Source organism: Neolamprologus brichardi, chromosome 16, assembly GCF_056152115.1.
Source record: "Neolamprologus brichardi isolate AB-2024 chromosome 16, ASM5615211v1, whole genome shotgun sequence".
In the NCBI taxonomy this organism is placed as follows: domain Eukaryota; kingdom Metazoa; phylum Chordata; class Actinopteri; order Cichliformes; family Cichlidae; genus Neolamprologus; species Neolamprologus brichardi.
Window position 1 is genome coordinate 20,916,342 of NC_142119.1, and position 17,532 is coordinate 20,933,873.

Here is a 17,532-nt window from a genome sequence, read left to right on the forward strand (position 1 = left end):
ATTATGGATATGAATTGACTAATCTGCAGCAACTCTGAGACACCATCATGTCAATATGGTCGAAAATCCCTGAAGAATTTTTCGTGCAACCCGTTGCATCTGTGCTATGACGAACTCTGCAGTTCTGAAAGCAAAAAAGGGGATTCAACCTGGTATTAGAAAGGTGTACCTAATATAATGTCAGGTGGGTGTACATAAAAGCAATCACTGCCACAAATTGAGCCAGACAGCTGTAAATGCTAGCTTTCCAATTTTCTTTACATGGTCATGTGCTACAGACAGTTAACCTTACAACTAGGGTTCAGTGCATCCCAAAGACCAGGAGCAGTCGTCTGTAATATTTTATGTGTGCCCCCCCCCCCCCCCGGAGTCTGACAAGGAAAGAAGGTACCAATGTACAGTTCATTCATCTCTGTTACTTGTGAAATAATGACGCAGCAGCTCAGAATGACTCCAAGGGAGCATTTTGCTTCAGCTTAACTGTTATGTTCCATCCATCATAGCCGATTAAACTCCCCAACATTAACAAACACAGCTGGCGTTGTCACTAAGGATTCAAAAAACAATAAACCAGTGAATTTTCTTTAAAACAGCAAACAAATAAAATAAGGAAATAACAAAATAAAACACTGCCGTCCTTTCATCAGACAGCACATAGAGTCTGACTTCTATGGAGAGAAGGTGTGAAACTAAAACAGTAGCGCAGCAGAGTCCTTAATGTCAGAACCACAGAAATAGCATTAGCTACTGTTCACTGCAGTATATTTTTAATTATAGCTCTCAATGCCAGATATGCGTTAGATGATATAAGGTTTTGCTGCAGTTCGATAAATCATATTGGATTATAAACCTTGAAAGCCTTGCACAAAGCATTTCTGTGAGAGAGTTCTAGTGGGATGAGCGAGGCTGCGAGAACATTATATAGTGTGTTTATGTAGAAAATGTGGGTCACGCTGACTTCTTCAAACTGAAAATTCACCGGCTTCGACTCCAGCTTTAGACATGTTATTGCAGCAAGAAGCAGCTTAGATCTTTGACTCGAGAGATCAGTTTTTTCTTAAAGAGTTATCCCTTCACCTCTAATCAGCAGATTCTTCATCTCCTGGAAGGCAGAGGTTTTTCTAGATAACGTCCCCAGGCACAGCAATATATATCGCCCAAAGAAGTGTTTACAAGAACTGAGAGTCTGTATCACCTAATAAAGTTTAAAGATTTCCAGCTTTATGTATCAGACAGCTTCATTTATAACAGTCAGTCAGTCGGGGAACTTCTCCCCAGGATAAAAACTGGCAGATTGTACTGTGGCTCAACTCTTTTGTTTTAATGTATAGCTTCTGAATCCTCCTGTGGCGATTCACAGGATGCTGAATCATTAATGCAGTCGGACTCAGTAATGATGATGAATAACAGAGAGCATCCCTGATGACCATTAAACAGCGGGTCGCTTGACACAGCCGCCCTGTGTCAAGCCACTGCCGGATTCAGACAAACAACACGGGGTCTTTACGTGGAGCACACACAAACACACAAGGGCAGACTTCCTCTAAGTGTAGGAAGCATCAATTATTCACCATCCAAGGTCAATAATAACACACTTCACAGCTGCTTACGCTTTGCCACTGCAAACACCAGAGAATATGACAGAGCAAATTCCTGTTTTCCTTGGATAGCAAGTGCCTCTTTTCCCCAGGTACAGTACACCTGTTTACGCACACATTTTTAATCACCACCCCTCGCTCGCGCATTTGTCATGTTCGTGTTATATTGACGGTACTGCAAAAACACATTTCTGACCCATAAACGCTGCTTATGTTACCATGCAGACTGCACCAATACAGCAGACCTGCTTGAAAGAGCAAACACATACAGAATGTAATTACACCCCATTTAACCGACAGATTATTGATAGATTCTCAATTTATTGCCATCATTCAAACACTTTTGTTTTCAGAGTGGAAATCTTTACAGTCGGCACGCGTCTGTTGAGCATATTTAGATAATCAAAGATCCTTTTGATAAAGTGCTAACAGACGAGCACGAATAACAACTTATGCTTAAAATTAAACTTCAACGTCATCTTGGTAATTAGTCACATTTATCACAACTTCACATCCATTAAATTACAGCACTGTACAAAAGTCTTGAGTGATTATGAAAAAGGTCACGTAGGGTCAGATCAAATTAAAAGGATTCTCAGACGCCTTTAGAAGAAAAGGTTGGGAATGAACATGATCCTAGCAGGGGATTTGAAAAGATCTCCAAATAACATGAAAGAAAATATTTTACTGCAAGATGCTCATCTAATTTCGAACAGCTGCCAACCAATAGGAACAGGCCATTTGGTGCAAAAATGATGTTACTAAAAACAAACGCCTCAAGGTGTGTTTTATCTTTTAAGGTAAAGATGCAACAATAGTCATCACGTGTAAAATCAGATCCTGTATGGAAGGTGTGCCAGACAAAAAGCATCTGGTATTAGAACAAACATCAGTGCATAAAAGACTATTGGCCAATGACCATGAAGACAAAGAGCAGCTCTATTGGAGTAATGTGCTGTGGACACAGAGTTGTTTTTGCACAGTTAGTGCAGACGTGTTTCGTGCAAACCAAAGAAAGCTTTTCAGGAGAGCCTTAAACCAGCCTAGAATCACGGTGATCAAAATGTGGTTTGGGGCTACTTCACTGCCTCGGGCCTGCTTCCAGTCATCGATTTAACAATAAATACTGCATCATATAAAGAGAGTGCTTGAAGATAATGTCCAAAACGTGTTGCTCAACCAGAGCTGGAGCATTTTAACAGGAAAGCAATTCTCGGCACTGCCACACATCCATCTAAGTACAACTACAAATTGAAGGTATGACTCAAATGGGCTTGCTGTGGTTCCATTTGAAATGCTCAGATACTTTTATTTATTTAAAAAAACTTAAATAAAATTGATGCCACGATGTTGACTTGTGTCTTGCTGGATACATCTTTACAGTGTCAGCAGGACAAAAACTATCAAAATGATTTTGTGCTGAGGAAGAAACCTGTAGGTTTTTGGATAATTCCATAATACTTTACAAAGGCTCTTCTAGTTTTAGTAGCCTGATCAGACCGACTCTGTGCCTCAGCTCTTGTGTTTCTTTAATCTTGCGTGTGCTTTGGATTCTGCCTCAGCCTGCTTCCTGTACACCGTTTGCTTCTGATCTTTTGCACCTGTGAGTCAGTTTTTTTTTTAACCCACATACTTTTACAACCAATCTCACAATGATGACAAATCTACACTCAGACATAAAATTCAATTGCTTCTCTAAGCGTCAGAATGAGATGAAGCACAAACCTCTTGAGATAGACGACTGCACATAAAAGCCAGGCTCGGGACAACATAATTTACCAGCGGAGAGTCTTCAGACTGAGAAGCTCTTTATAAAGCAGTTAGTGCACAGACTCTTACTTTATTGCTTTCTGCTGTGCAGATACAGACAACAATCCATAAGCATGTTCAGAATGGTTTCCAGCTCAACCACCTTATCTGAGGGCGGAAATAAGATTTATCCTGCTATCTCAGCCGTGCATCTCCCCACCATGTAATCTACTTCCTGCTATCGGATGTGAACCAGTGTTCACAGTGGGGTGAAATCAATAGGCAGGCTGCGTCTTCACCAGAAAGCTCGAGATGAGATGTGGCATGCTGGAGCAGAGTGGAGAGGTTTCTGGGAAGAGACATGAGGTGGAATTGGGGTGAGGACAAAAATCACAGCAGCAACAATACATGACGTGTTTGTCCGACTGGAAAGCATTCGTAGATTTCTCTTTTTTAGTCTCTTGCTTAGACTCTAACACACACACACCTCAGGGTGGATAATATATCTGCAGTGCACTAATGACCCTTTCTCTCAGCCTGGAGGTCTGTCAGACACACTGTTCGTGTCACTGCCAATCAGCGAGAACCTGCTGTCAGCGTGAATTTCCTTCACTCCTCGCTCATCAATTCATTCCCTGAACTCCCTGCATATCAATAACTCTCCCGAAACACGGCTCACCACGGTTTGTCAACTTGAATCCAATTTAAAACCTTAATTACTTGGTTGGCTTAAAGGTAATGAAGCAGCATTAGGTGCTGATATGAATAACCCACCTCCATCAAGCCTGACACTTTGCATAACAGTGACTAACACTCTGTCATCGCCTGATTTGGCCTTTTGTCTGCAAAGAAGGTGATGCCAACATGCAGCAGAAAGACATATATAGGAGAACGGCAGCCAAACTTTGCAATATCTTTCAGTGATTGGCTGTCTATAAGTGATCTTTCCTGGATGGAAGATTAGAGTGGGGTGACTTTGTTCACGTATCTGAAGGTAAAAGTGCTTTAAAGCTGCTTCAAACCACCACAGTCAAAGCTGCAATCACAGAGAGGTGACACATGATGATCGTTTTAAAAAAAAAAGGAATTTTTAAAAAAACATTACACTAATCTACAACCACAAAGTGTGGCAGAAGTAGCTCTGTGGAACAACGAGGGAGTTTTAGTGTCTCATCTCCAAACAGCCAGTCGACCGCTGTGTGATCATAATTGTTCGAGTCTGGCTGTTTCAGAAGACTGTTGGATGCAAGCTGCCAGTTTGCTTCAAATGAGGTGCTTTTCACATTCGCTTTCATCTCCAGCCTCTTTCCATCCCCAAATACTATAAGCACCTTCCCAAAAACAGAACTGGGGGGAGTAACTCTAAAGGATTCCTGCAACATCCTTAAAAGTTGTGACCACCTGTGTCTGAGAGAAAAAACGGGTTTTGTTTGAACTTCTTGTCGGCTGCTGAGTGCAGTCTAACAAATGTCTTCAAAGAAAGGATGACTGCTGGCTGAGCTATCCGATCACTGCGTCTCGCCCTGTGTGAGAGCATTCAAAGCTGCCTGCTGAGGAAAAGCTTTAGAAAACCTCATTTGTTCAAGCTTCATTATTCCAAGATAGTTCCCCCGCCCACGGATAACTCCACCGTCATACCAGGCGAAATACTTAATTTGTTTGTTTTGTTGTTACATATTTGCAGCAGTCTGTTTCCACTAATGTTGGCTTTGCAGACGTTTTTCCAGCGCTTTTCCAGTGATAAATGTTGGAGGGAAAAAAAATCACTGCCCTTGACACTGTATCTCAGTAAGCTGTTAAAGGCCTTGGCAACTTGTTACCACACAGTGTGAGCAATATGTCAAGAACCTGCCAATAAGACAGTGGTTAATTAATCCACCCTTAGTGTCCCAGTAAGAACATCTGTAAATGGTAAATGGACTGGTGCTTATATAGCGGTTTTCTACTCAATTTGAGCACACAGAGAGTCTTTTACTAGATGCCTCATTCATCTACATTCATACAAGCACTTTCTTCTTAGCTTTAAGCTAATATTCACACACTCATACATCCGACATGCAACAGGAGTGACTTAGGGTTCAGTATCTCGCCTCAGGGTTTTCTAACATTGTCACTGGTGAGGAGCCAAGGATCAAACCATTGACCTTCCAATTAGTACACAACCTGCTCTACCCTCCTAAGCTATAGACACACAGGAGGTTTTTGCTCAGGATATTTTGTTTGTAATAGCAGTTGGATAAATCTCTCTTATACTCACGTCCCAAAATTTGTAACATTTTTCCTATAAATGGGGAACAACCCCTCTCCCCTCCACGTTTGCACAGTTTGGAACAATTATAAACACTTGTTGATTAAGACCTCATCAAAAATATATTGTAAAAAGTAGTTCACTTCAAAGAACCTGATACCTGCAACCTCCCAAATATTATTTTGGATTTGTGGGAGAGGAGGATGTTTAAAGCGGGTACAAACACTCAACAGCCAGTTTGTTAGGTGCACATGTTCACCTGCTTCACAAATATCTAATCAGCCAATCACATGGCAGTAACTCAATGTATGTATCATTGTATGGTAAAAGTAACCCCTTGAAGTTCAAACTGAGCATAAGAATGGGGAAGAAAGTTGCTTTAATTGACTTTATTGGTGACAGATGAGCTGATCTATGTCATAAACTGCTGATCTGCTGAGATTTTCCACACAAGCGTCTCTAAAGTTTACAGTGAATAGTTTGAAAAATAGAAAATATCTAGTGAGCTGTAGTTCTCGAGGAGAAAATGCCTTGTTGATGCCAAGGATAAGAGGAGATTCGCCAGATGACTTCAAGCTGACAGTAACTCGAATAACCACGCATTACAACGTAGATGAAGAAGATCATTTCTGAACCTTGAAGTAGATTGTAGTGATAAGTGCTGGTAGAGTGAGAAGGGGCAGATAGGGTAAGATGTTTTCAACAATAACAACAAAAAAAAGCATAGTTCAATCCTGCCTTGTATCGATGGTTCAAGCTGGTGGTGATGTAATGGTGTGTGCGATTGTTTCTTTTATGACCACAGCGTACCCATTTTCTGATGACTGCTTCCAGCAGGATAACGCACCATGTCACAAAGCTCAGATCATCTAAAATTGGTTTCTTGGACATAAAAATGAGTTCATTTTACTCAAATAGCCTCCATTTAGTACCAGATCTCAATTCAGTAAAGCATCTTTGACATGACATCAAGTAATGGATGTACAGCAGACAAATCTGCAGCCAGTGTGTGACGCTATGATGTCACTATAGACCAAAGTCTCTGAGAAGTGTTTCCAGGACCGTGTTTAATCTGTATCACAAAAACTTAGGACAGCTCTGAAGGCAAAATGGGGTGCGACTGAGTACTAGCAAGGTATAGCTAATAAAGTTGTCTAGTGTTTATAGAGTTTATATGAGGTTTTCCATCTTCTGCCGCTTTATGCTAGGGCTGGAGATGAACGGTTACCTGCTCTAATGTTTACTCTCTGACCAATTTCTCTTTGATCCGACTGCTGTCAGAGTTACTTGGGTAAGAAGAGCTAACCCAACATCAATTGTCTTTCAGGACTCAGCCATTATCTTTGGCAGCAGGAGGAACAAACTACTGCTGAGAAACCAGAGTTCACTCAAACTTAAAGTGACTGTTAGCTTAGTGAATGTTTACTCTGAGTCAGCTCCAAACTCAATGACACGTAAGAAGGAAATTGACATTGTGGCAGTATTTTGTTCAAACAGACAAAAACGAGAAGTCCATTTTGTGGTTCAAATACCAGCAGGACAAGTGATATTACATTTTTTTTTTTTAAGAAGTGGTAAGCTTACTTTTTGTTATGATGTTCTTCCATCCTTCATTTAACAGCTTAAGCTTTGAGTGAGAGCATGTCAGAAATGTGTATAGTTTATATATTACATTATGTTAGTAGACACCAGCTAAATTGCTAAAACGCTACCTAGCATGCATATAATATACAGATAATAAAAGAAAAACATGAGTTTGAAATTTAGATTTTTGATATTTCTGATTTTTTTGTGAATAATATTTGAAAAAAATCCTTTCTTGAGTTACTGAAAACAAAAAAAAAGAGATTTCCTCCATGGCCGTCTTTCACAATTAAGATACAAGCCACCGATGTTTAACACATTTGCTACCAAGCCTTGACCAACATTTAAAGTGCTGCCCTTACAGCCATGAAGCACACATGTCACAGCCGCTGTAACATTACACTCGCAGCAGAGCCGTCCTCTGTAATGACCTATCAAGCCTGCAGGCCTCCACAGTTCCCTGCCAGGCTCAATGGAGCAGAAAATAGGAAAAACAAACCAGCATAGACAGTTCCTCTAAAAAAAGGAAAAGAAAAGTCTTATCCCACCCTCTCTCTCAACCCCTGTTAGCTGTGCTCTCTTAATCTCCCTGCACTCCTCCTTCCATTTTTTCTTCTTTTCACCTTCACTGAACTCTCGGGCATCACTCTTATCTGAAGGCTGCTTGTCCTTGTGCTGAAAGGTTGCTTGTGTCATTTCACCTGCTAATTAAGAGGAAAAGGGCAGCGTGAGCTCAGGAAGAGGCTGTTTATCCTCCAAAACAAACCAGCAGAGAAACTGCAGAAGAGACAGAGCCAGAAAATTGGTCATGATTATTGTGCTGTGCTGTTAGGCATTGCTGGTAAAATAAAAGACTTCAAGGAAGAGAAAAGCCCATCTGGACTTCAAAGGGAAAGATACGTACACCAGGTTTTTACCTTTAATGCACACCAAGTGTTCTGACCCCAAAAGCCTTGATTGGAGTACAGAATACCTTAAAACACAGCGGTTTGTGAGAGAAATACAAATCAAACTAAAACAAAGGACCTTTCTTCTCCTCATCTCCTTGGCATTGTGATTACTGTTGCCTAAAACTAAGAGCTCCTCCAGCGTTCTGCAACCATATTGTTCCTCCTGATCCAAGGTTTGACTAATGGACAGACTCTCCTACCCAATACCCTGGCCTTCCTTTCCAGGGAGGCTGAGGAGTATGGCCCCCTCTGTAATTGCACCATACCTCCAGCACCACTTGTTAAAAATAGGCACCACCACCTCAGACCTCCATGCAGACAGACCACAGCATCCAGAACTTCAGGCTGAATCATCCACCCCAGGGGGCCTGCTATGAGGAGAGGTTTAACTACCTCAGTGAGATTTTCCCCAGTGATGTGCAAGCCATCCCCTTTTCTTGGGAATCCTCAAAGTATTCCACTGTACACTGTATCATGTTCCCCTCCCAAGTCACCTTATGGTTTGCCAGATTTGCTTTTAGGCTGACACTGGCCTCACACAGTTAGGTTTTTGCTTCAGCTGTTCGGCCAGCGCCTCACTGCATCTGGAGTCCCACAGGCCAACCAAACCCAATAGGAATCCTCGTTCAGCTTGATGACTCACTTCCTCCATCTGATTCATGCAGGAACAAAGATGGAGTGCTTTGTAATTGTTGGAGTAACTGCAGTTTTGTTTGGTAATCTACACTGAAGCTGATATGGGTGTATTTTTGAGGTCTTGTCTTATACAAGAGGATACAAAAAGAGCTGTCATGTTTACAGTGAACGGTGTACTGAACAGTTAAGACATTTGAAGGTAAACAACAAGACGAGAGGGAAAAGGGTTGGTTTATAGTGTGTGGGCTGCACACAATGCACCGTAAGCAATAATACACCATGTCAAGACAATGTAGCTAGCAGTCATATTACAGAAGACAGCCCATATGAACAATGGAAGACGTTTTATGAGACAGACTCAGAATGAAACTCTGACAAGAATCTCACATTGTAATTGAAATTGTTACTACCAGGTCTGAATTAATCTGCAGCATCACATTGACAAAAAGAATTCAGCTTGCCCCTAGAATGACCTCAGAGTGACTGAAATCAACAAGATGTGATTTTTTTTTAAGGGTAAAACCAAGAACCAACAGCTGCAAACACTGCAAAGCCTACAACACTGAATTACATCTGCAAATTGATCTGTTTGTACTTCTCTTGCTTTATAAAAGTGCATGATGTCAAAATGTATACCCACTTACAAGACTTAATTTAGAAAATGGTTCTATGAATGGGAGGAGAAGATTTTACAAAACAAAAAGCACCCACTTTAAAAAAGTACTCACAACTACACCAGCAGACGTGTAAAACACCTGCTGAAATAAGACAGGCCTCTGATGTAAATCAAAATACTGATTTAACCTGTATTATTACATTTGTTTCCTTAGATTCTGCGTGGCCAGTGACAGAGATGCCATTTGGTCCTTCAGTCTTCAGTATGATCAGCTGCTCTCATGTCTGCAGTGTGAAAGCTGCCAGTTTATTCTGGCAGGACTGAAAAGCAGCAGTGAAATTGTCCAGAACTGAAGCCACAGTCTGCCGCCTGTTCCTCAAAACTGGCACTGTTTAGAAACTGTGAGACGGTTCAAGTGCAGGAAGTCTGTTTGTTGGATAAACAAAGATTTTCACTGCAGAGAGTCTGAAATCTTTACTTTTACTCTTTGCCATCATACCCTCTGATGAGGGGAGGCAGATTTTAAAGAACAGATTAACTAAGATTTAAAAATGTTGTCTTTATGTTTCAAGAAAACTTTACATAGTCAGATATGTAATAGATATGTAATATGTTTGCATGCTGCCAGTGTGCAAACACTTAAAGACCAAGAGACAAGAGCTTTTAGATTGAGGCGGGATCTCATTAACCCAGTTTCTGCTGCCACTGCTGCTGCTTCTTCTTCGAGAGGAGAGGAGTGAGAGAAATGTTCGGGTTAAACCAGCTCCCTTCACTAACATGGTTGAATATTTCATAACACTCCAGTCCAACCAAATTGTACTTTCCTTCATCTTTTCCAGACACTACAAGCTAATGGACAGAAGGGAGATCCTCTGCATGCATGCGTGCGTACATGTTCATAGCAGCATTAGTATTAATCACAGCATAACAACTGAACAGCATGTGTAATTTAAGGCTGGGCAGATGCTAATGGATTATGAAAATTCGTATGATAAGCCCTGCATCATTTCGGCTTTATTGCGCTGTATGCTGGTACATTAGCATAGCTGGAAAATCTAGACAGATGCACAATAAAATTCAGTGTTAAGCGTCTGGGCTGGCAGAGCCTCCACAGCAGATCGATGAATAAAGATCTTCCAGCAAAGACAAACTGCTGTTTAGACAGACAGGTGGGACCTGAATCCTCCGGATTTAAAGCACTTGTGGATGTTATTTATCCCCATAACGTGTCAGAGCATGCATTTATAATTTTCCTAGGGATTATGTTGTTAATGGCCATGACATACATTCATCTGAAATGGAACAAAACATTTTCTGTTCTATATGCCAGCTCCTGACATCCCACATGCTTGTGGAAAATCCAGGCTAGGAGCCAAAACAACTGCTTCTGCAAAATAATTAGCATGCAGCGACCAATATTTAGAGCACAGGACGGTTTGACAGAAAGGGCATCCTGCTCTGCATTTCAGAGCAACCACAGACAATTACTGATTTCTCACATAGGCTGGAAAAAGGTTTTGTTTTGAAGTTCAAAGATGCTCCTCCAACTCGCAATTAGCTGCTTCTTTGGTAACGCTTTCTAACAGGTTTGTTCATGCCTTACATTGCTTTAATTGTGCTTAATTTGTGGATTAGTCATTTTTACAAAAGGGTGTCATGTTGTGAAACATCACTTTGCACTCTTATAAAGCGAGACTGAAGCTGCCAGAAGGAATGGGAGACTTCAAATTAGTACAAAAATTCAAGACACAAGACTGGGAACATTGATTTGGCAGATTTTTAACAGCAGCTAAACGTGCTGATGCAACCCCAAAGTGTTTCCTTTTCCTCCTTGGTTTGGACTGGGGATCTTCTATTAGAAGACTTCTTATAGATTATAGATTTATAGTCACTCAAAGTTCTCAAGGTCTAAAGCCTCAGTTACGTGGGAAAAAGTGTAGTCCTCGACTTTTTGGAAAGCGGTCCCTAGAGGTTACTGTCTGTTGCTAGGTGAAACAGGGCACAAAGAGAGAAAAAAAATGTCTTTGTGATTGCTGTGGTCACTAACAGATTCCCACGGTCACCTGTAATTTGCATGGAAGATGGCAATTTGTCTGCAAACAGCTGTAAAGACCAAGCAGTAACAAAACTTGATACGTAAACTGGAAACAAAGACTCGAGCTGTGCTTTTACTTAAAATGAACGCATTTCCAAACATGCAACTTTTACTTTAACTGCAAACTGTCATTTTAGGTTCGCATTGCACTAGCACTTAGCGATTGGTTGGCGAGTAGTTGGCGTTTTCTATACAAACTACAGGTGATGGCGGCAATCTGCCAGCAACCAAAGCAATCACAAGTAGATTTTTGGTGTACCGCCATTTACCTCTTTGTGAAAACTTTGCCTAACTGCCAGCAACCTCCAGCAAACACTTGCCAACTACAGATTGGGAAATGCAACTTTTTTCTAGTGTCCCATGGTTAGTAGTGGGTCACAAACTGGTCCCTAGAGCCTACACAATTAGGGATTTAGCAGTCAATTTAACAGCGACTGACATCAGTCAGGAAGAAATACTGTTTTTATCCTAGCAACAAGTGGTTGCCAGGTGGTTGCCAACCAGTCTCTAGGCATGTGTGACCAGGGCCCAGCATACTAACCTAATGTGAGCTAGGTTCTGCTCATAGCAGGCTACTGTAATTAGCAGGCAGCTTGAAGAACAACTAGAAGCCTTTCAAAGCCTGCTCACCAACACATTTCCAGTATTATATCAGGATGGTCTATGAACTATTTCTGTATTTAATTCAGTAGACAAACCAACATTCACACCCACGTAAATCTCCAGCTGCATGGATTTGAAAGTGAGCCAAGGTTAACTATGTGTTAGCAAATGATCTCTGAAGTCTACAAATTATTAGTCAAATATTTATAAATCTTCAATAATCTCTAACTTGTGCAACTTTCGAAATCACGCTGCACTGGATGTGTTGCGACATATCAAAATGTGTGTCAATGAACTGTAACGTCATTGGAGGAACTAAAACAGCTAATTAATGAGCTCAAATGAATTAAAAACTCCATCATGATCTGACCTTAATGTAAGAAGAGGACTACTAAAGACACAAAACAAAAACACAACACATTTCTCAGAACTAACAGAACCAATACGGACTTTGCCCTTGTCGACAAATATGGGTGAGGTCGGTGGAAAATTTAACCGAAACTTCTGATTAATGTTCAGGATTACATGATTCAAATGTACACAGCAACGAGGACTATGTTATAATCCTACACCTGTGAGTCTCCGTCTGTTATGACGACATAAAGGCAGTGACCTCCTGTCTCATTCTGATAAAAGTCCTTGTTGACCAGATGAAATATAAAACCTCGCCTTTTTCTTCAGCAGCAGGTAAACATTGACTTCAGATTCAGCTTTATGTTTTCCAAACCTGCGCTTACTGGAAACAAAAGTCTATTCGCTTAGAGCTTAGCAGCTAGCCTTTATTAGGAGTCCCAATTCTTTTGATTATTGGCTCCATTGTCAAAAAGTTACTTTACTAATAGATTTTAACAGCATGTCACATCGATTTTAGGAAGATTAAGTCAACTCCTAGCATCCAAATATCAAGGTTTAACTCTAACGCTAATCTAATGGAAATCCAGTTGATTTCCATTTAACTAGAACACATTTTAGAAGCAAAATGCCAAATAATTAAATGAGAAATAACAGTCATTCAACTCTGTAATACCCCATTTGTTGGTTTTCAAACATATAGTGCTTTTTAATCAGTAGTTTTCCATTCATCATTCATAACTCTGCAGTCATTTCACAGCCAAGGTTTATTGCACATTTCCATAAATTCCTCACATCCATTCACGTCACTGCAGCTGGTTAAAATAGTTAGGATTAAATACCGTAATGTGCACGAAATGTCAACAATGAATTTAATTAATGTCTGTGTTACATGTACACCGTGCTGGCTTGATTTTTTTCACTGGCACATCCCGGTCAGCATGCTGAGTGCTGTGAAACACTAAGATAAGGATACAACTTTAAATTAAAAAGGGGCATTTTCAGTGTTTGTACACTGTGTTTAGGTTCAAGTGTCCCATCATCCCACTGCAGCGCCCACAGAGGCATGTGTCCACACATTCAAGGTTTATGGAGGGCGACAGTGAAGCATCACTCCCTGACCAGCAATCTATCACTCAACTGAGCCCTTTCTCTCAGCACTGCCTCCAAATTACATTTCTGCTGTCAAGATGCTTTTCCCCTCCCCTCCCATATCCGCGGGGTTGTTGTTTGGACAGGTTGCCTACTGATTGCCTTGCTGCTGCTGTGATTGAACAGGGATGTGGTGCATCTCTGAGGCCACGCGGGGCTATAGGCTGCATACCAAACGGGCAAGCAGCATGCGTTTGGAGAGCTTTGGATGAGAGCGCCATCAGTGAGTGGGAGGGAGGGAAACCCCGCACAACACTGCACTACAGAGATCAGACATTCAGTGCAGCAGCATGGAGGAGCTTTGTTTCAGCACCTCAGGCATCAGCAGTTAATCTGAATGTAATTGTGCACCAAGCTTAAACTCAATATGACTCGCGCTTTAAAGGAAGACAGTTCGATGTGTGAATCTCCATAATTCTTTAAGACATCTGTGAAAATATGAGTAAATGAACAATGCAGAGAGACGTCGTTTAAGAGGCAAAGAGGCTTCCCTACAAGGCGGAGAATAACAACAACAAAAAAAAAAAGGACTTCAGGTTTCCAGGCTTTCTAGGAAACTGCAAGCACATTATGTATTTTTAGCCCCAGCTCATTCATACGTCTCATTAACAGAGAGACGAAGCTTGAAATATTAGGAACTGCAAGTATGAGATATTTCCAAACTGGTAAAATTAAAAGAAAAGACTGTATCAAAATAAAATCTATCACTAACCCTTCTGCAAGAAATCAGTTCACTGTTTGATTATATCTGTTTCAATATAGTAAAAAGCTGTTACAAAAAACAAAACTATAGACTTTATTTAGCCAGATTTGATGTCTTTTGTGTGATTTTAGGCCCATTGTGTTAAGAGAATATTCAAATATTTAAAAAAATAACTGTTAAGTCGGACATGTGAGGGTGAAGAATATTAATGCATGACATATTGTTATTACTCGGCTCATATCAAGTTTATTTTGCCTTCCTAAAGCTTCATGCCACCATCTCCCAAATCCATGCTCTCCACTCCACTTAAATTAAATCCATTATATTAAAACAGAGGTGAATAAAACTGACCATTTGAAGAGACATTGACTTTATGTCCTCTCCTAAACTTCTGGTTTCACTAGAGCTTTGTGTGCGTGTTGCTGTAAAGGGAGGGCAGGGTGAAGAGGGAGAAGTGACAGGAAGCCATTTTACAAAGAAAGTCTTGAACACGTTACTATAAATTTAGTCCTAAAGAGGAAAATTTAAAGGAAACAAAAGTCACACAAAGGTTAACATTGCTTTAATTGCTGAGCTCATATCCATCCACTTAAGGTCACTAATTACGGTACATCCAATCGCTCGATGCTGTCTAAACCAGCTCATCCGCTGGTCGCTTTGTGAAGGAGATAAATGGAGGAAATAAACTCCCTGGTGTGCAGTATGCATTATGGTGGCTGGATATAGTTCCATTAACTAGTATACATTGACCCGTTCCACTTACCTGCCCCAGTGACAACCGTATCAGTTACTGGTGATCACATGAAAGGGACTATATGACGATACAGCCTAGAGATCACCACATGTTGTTTTTCACCCACAGACATAAACTGAATGTTTGTTTAAGACACTTTCTGAAGACAGAAGCCATGGCCATCTTTTATATACAGTTTATGGACAAAGCCAAGGGAATGAATTAAATATTTTATGGATACAGCAAGTCAGGTGTGAGGCTTAGCTACTCTTCTTTTATCCAGCACTATAACCTTCAACTTGAACATTTTATCATACAGCGTAAGAAATCCTTACTCCAGCTTACTCCCACAGTCCAAAGACATGTAGTTAGTGACGTTAGTTTAACTGGTGATTTTAAATATCCCATTGGTGTGAATGTGAGTGTGAATGGTTGTCTGTCTCTCTGTGTTAGCTCTGCGACAGGCTAACAACCTGTACAGGGTGTACCCCGTGATTCAAACTATGGTAGCTGGGATAGTCTCCAAAAACCCTCCCTCCACTCCCTCAGGACCCTGAATCGGTTAGGCAGACAAGAATGGAAGGAAGCGTAAGAAATCAGAGGACTTTGGCTCTCAGACTCCAGAAAGGTGGTGTAGCTGTCTAGATTGCTTTTTGAAATACGACTTTGTAGAAAGTATGACATATTTGTGGTATAATAGTTTTGTTTCAAGTGACACAAAGAGCCACACTCTGACTCAAACTTTAAGCAGAGGTTTTGGATTTGCAGCACACAAGTATCAGTCTGGCACATTCGGCTACAGCCTGCAGTGTCTGTCATAAGAATGCATGTGCGTGCAAATGTATGTGCACACATACAAATGCACACACACGCTCCTCTATCCTGTGCCGGCAGATCCCGGAGACCTCTAATGCTGTGTGACTGCAATCCCCAGGGATTCTTTCTGCACTACTGGATGAGCTCCCCTGCCTTTGTGTTAAGAAATCAGGGAATCCCTACATTCGCTTGCTTCTCTCATTCTTTATTTGCCCATTTGTTCCCCTCACAACCCCCACAGCGGGTGTGCTGCATGAAGGTTCGGTTATCATCACCGAGGCACCCTGCTCGAGACTATGATACAACAGCCTCAGCTGATAACCGCACCTATTGCTTAGAGGAGCAGAACCAATATAGGGAAGCGTCAGTATGACAAATTACAGCACGGCAGGATACTTTCTTACACTGCAATGGCTTGTTGTTTATGAAGGAAACAGCAGTGTACATTTTGGATCTTTCACATCGGCTTTTAGGGGTTCATAATAAAAATTATGCAATCTATGAGCTCATTAGCTCAGCAGTGTTGTTGAAATCTACTCAGTGGACGGGGCTGACAGATGAAAACGTTGCCAGTTCTTGTCTGAATCTACTTTGTCAGTGTTAAGTAGCCACTCTGGACAGCAGCCAACCCTGTCTGAGGTCTAAGAGCCACTTGGGAAAGTTGAATTGGCCTTTTCTATTTTCACATTATACTGGCTGTTAAGATTTAACACTTGAGGCCAAATAAGAAAAGTAAATACAATTTAATTATGGATCAGCCCACATGTCTGACCTAAGGAGCAAACTTGCTCCTCATTTCAATCTGTGCTTCAAATATTAGTTGTTGTTTTTTTAAATCAAATATTGCAAATTCAAACAAGTGACAAGTAAAAAAAAAAAAGAAAGAAAAAACTGTTATTTTGATTACACGAGAAAGAAATTAAAAGGGTTTTTTTTTTTTTCACCACAGTTGTGTAAATACCATTAGGTGATTTCTTGTTGCTTGAATATTTCAAAAAGTATTCAACTTCATCCTCTCTAAATCAAAAATTATTTAGCACTTAAAAAAAAAATACTATCTACTAACAAATAATTCAGTCTGGAGCCTAAATCACTGATGCAAAAATGAACTATTCTTCAGTGAAAGCTCACTTTTACGCTGTTGATTCAGACAAAACAAGGCAATCAGAAAACATCATTTTTGCCACTTTTTCCTCACTTTTCTGTCATTTTGTATCCCAAAACAAAAACACACAAATATGCATTTGAGTCACCGATGATTACTTATTCTCCGGCTGAGGCCCCAAATTGATGGAATAGAAAGCCAACCAAGCATAAAATATTAATAAATAAATCCTGCATACATGTTTTCCTGTTGGTAGTTGAGCAGAGGTTTTTTACATCCTGCAGCTGACAACATTTCAACCACCAAATGGAAGAAGAACTTCTCATTTCTGAATCACCCACATGCACCTCTGCTCATCTGAAGCAAAACCCACCTCTGAACAGCAGAATGAGGTCAGCCTGTTTCTTTATCAGCGCAGCCAGAGTACAATGAGCACTGTGTCACACAACCAGCCTAGCCTCCATACATTCAGCAGCATCCCGAGGCCACTGCTGTGCGCCTGTCACCTTTACGGTGAAACCCCCATGAAAAGACCTGGTGGGATATCCTGGTGACTCCGCGGACAAGGTCATCACTAATTAGGCTAAAACTCG

General features: G+C 40.8%; 1 protein-coding gene across 2 annotated transcripts in view; it reads right to left on the minus strand.

The window, feature by feature from the left end:
* The window catches only part of sytl5 (synaptotagmin-like 5), a 44,438-nt gene that overhangs the window by 26,270 nt on the left and 636 nt on the right, over window positions 1-17,532 (minus strand). The window lies entirely within an intron of this gene.